Source organism: Monopterus albus, unplaced genomic scaffold, assembly GCF_001952655.1.
Source record: "Monopterus albus unplaced genomic scaffold, M_albus_1.0 scaffold378.1, whole genome shotgun sequence".
Classification (NCBI taxonomy): Eukaryota; Metazoa; Chordata; class Actinopteri; order Synbranchiformes; family Synbranchidae; genus Monopterus; species Monopterus albus.
Genome location: NW_018128258.1, coordinates 151,636 through 154,774, shown reverse-complemented (window position 1 = coordinate 154,774; position 3,139 = coordinate 151,636).

Below are 3,139 nucleotides of genomic sequence, written 5' to 3'. Positions count from 1 at the left end.
GTGAACAGTTCCTCCTCTCTGTTTGTTTTTTTAACACAATGCTGTCAATTGCCGAGATTCAGCTGTTCTAATAAGCAGTTAGCATGCTAGTGAGACTAGCTAATGCTAATGTGAGAATACAGCTGTTGCCAAGGTCAGCATGCTGTATATAGCATGGATGTATATGAACTGCTCTGCAAGTGGATAAACTTAATACTAGTTCATAAACTTTGACACTAAATGTTTTCTCCCTCAGTCCAGGAGAATATCAAAAAATACACATGGGAAAGCGGATCAGTCCTATGAGTGTGATTAGCAATTCAGTTGATTCATTTGAAATATTTACTGGTTTCAACCAGTGCTGCTGGAGCAACAATAGAGGGTCAGAAAGAGAAAGATGTAGGAGGAGGGCAGCAGCCAGCATGCTGCTGCTGTGGGAGAGCTAGTGCAGAAGGGACAGGTCAGATGAACAGCACTATAGCATTAGTGGACCTAATAAAAAAAAATTATGAAAGTGTGACAACCCACCACCACCGCCACCCCCAAAACTACCATTACAAATGTAATTCTGTGGGAAACTGCATCTTCAATTAGAAGTTAGAAGCTCATGCATTGCTCATGCACAGTTATAAGGTCTGAAGAGACTCATGTGAAATCATACAGGAGAGAAGCCAGTCAGTTTGTGGCAAAACCTTTTACAGTGCTTGCATATTGTTGTCTTTTACTGCATATGGTAATTCATACTTAGCGAGAGGAAGTGAAGTCACATTAATTACAAGATGATCAGTTAAAACATTTCAAAATGCACCTGCACTGTTTTGCATTTTGTGACTTTCAGTTGAATAAAAAGACTATTTTATATATTTTGTCACTGAAGATTTCTTAAATATAGTGCTAAATTATCATCTTATCTTGTTCTCGTAAACTCAATATCTTGTATCATCTTGTCAGCCAAGGGTATTGTCACACCCCTGCTATCAAGCTTTGTTATCATAAAACAGCCATACACAAGATGGCTAGCTAGCAGCAAGGTAATGGAACTGGAATACAATGTTATGATTATGAAGCCATCACGATTTCATTACATTTTGCCACTCAAACTACTTGGTTAGGTTTAGTCAGAAAACCTAATTGGTTGCATTTAGTAACTAAACCAAGTTGTTATGTTTAGGAACAAAAACTCTTGAAAAACAGAAGCTGCACGCTTGAACTGAACTCAGTTCTCCTGAGGAAAAGTCCTGTGTTTTGTGTACCTAAACACAGTCATCCATCCCAATCTCAACACAGACTTTGTGCCTTTGTATAACACGTCATACTACATACTCCTTTCCTTATGTCATAACCTGGCCACTAAATGTTGTAATAACCTGCTGGCACAAACAATGATTACTGTCATATTTGGCAGGAGGACAGACTCAGACAACACTACAGCACTAAGACTACACTGGTAAAGATGTTAAATGACATTTGTGTCAATAACGACTCAGGTAAAACCAAAGTTTCTGTGCTGTTTGATCTTAGTGCAGCCTTTGATACTGAGGACCATAAATCCTTCTTGACAGAGTAGAAACCTAGGTGGGATTATCACGTATAGTTGGTTCAGATCATATCTCAATGCTGCTTCCACTGGTGATCATAAATCTGACATGCCAGGACATGTACCCCAGGTGCTGCTGTTATTCAGCATGTACATGCTGCCTGTAGGTCACATCATACATGACAATAACAGTACTTATCACCAAGCAACACTCAGATCCATTATGGTCCTGTAGACTCACTCTGTCCTGAATAAATGCAAGCAAATAGCTGGATGCAATTAAATTACATTCAATTAAATAAAGACAAGAAATCATTGTATTTGGCAACAAGAAAGAAGGAGTGAAAGTTATTGCTCAGCTTGAGCCCAGAGCTATGAAGACACAAATCTTGGTGTCTTAATTGACTCAGATCCGAGTCTCAGCAGCCACATCCAGGGCTTAACTGCATCAGCATTTTTCATCTCAAACTAATACTAAGACTTAGAGGTCTGTTGTCCAGACAAGATTTAGAGAAACTCATTTAACTTATTGGTACACTCAAACTGCACTATAGTTTCTGGTCTATTGTTTGTCTATTTGTTTTTATTTATGTCATTTTGTGCAGTTGATTTCATTGTATTATTTTTTATCTGATTTTATTTTATCTTAATTGATTTTATTCAGGCTTTTATTGGCTTTATTGTCATTCTAATGCTTTTCTTTATGCAGTGTGTGAAACACTGTGTTTGAAATGTGTAACATACAGCAAATAGCACTGCCTCCCCTTGCTTCCTTGCTTGTTGTTCATCTTAAAGACTGGAAATGGAGAAACAGCTAGCATAACAGTTAGAAAAGTAAAAGTAGTAATATCACATATCCTCAGGATCTACCTCATGTAATTCCATCTGTACTGTTTACGCACATGGATAATTGCACACTCACTGCTGAGTATTTATACTCCACAGCTCCCACGTAGCATATATTCTCTCTGCATTATATTGTGTTCTTGTTGTATTTTATTTGCTTCCTTCACTTGCTGCTTTAAAGTGCCTTAAATCTGTGATTTTACTACCTATTTAGATTTGTGTTATTGCTCATCTACCTTATATTTCACTTGTATTATGTGGCATTCATGCGGACAGCAAAGTAAGAATTTCATTGTACAGGGAAACACGTTTTCTAACTGTGCATATGACAAATAGTCTGGCACATTACATGAAATCACAAGTCACTGATATCAGAAGATCAAAAGTAGCCAACTTTCATTCTTTTTCTGTGCTTAATATGAAGCTAAAGAACATGGTTTGCCTAGTCACAAACACTGAGCTGTATCATACAAATCATTTTAACACAATTTTCTTTGTACAGATTAAATAAACAAGATGCAACAGGTTAATTTGTGAACTTCAGAGGCACTGGCAGGGGGATTTTGTTACCTCAGAGCCAAACTGTTTCTACTCATGCCGCTGCATCATTGCCAGTGGAATCAATACTCTTATTTAACTCTCAATAAGAAAATTAAGAAATGTATTTGCCAGAATATTAAACAGGTATTTTAAAATGTCTGTCAATAAATTAAAGCTCTCACAGCAGAGAATACTTCCTATGCATGAATAACAGTACTGATACAAACCAAAATTTAG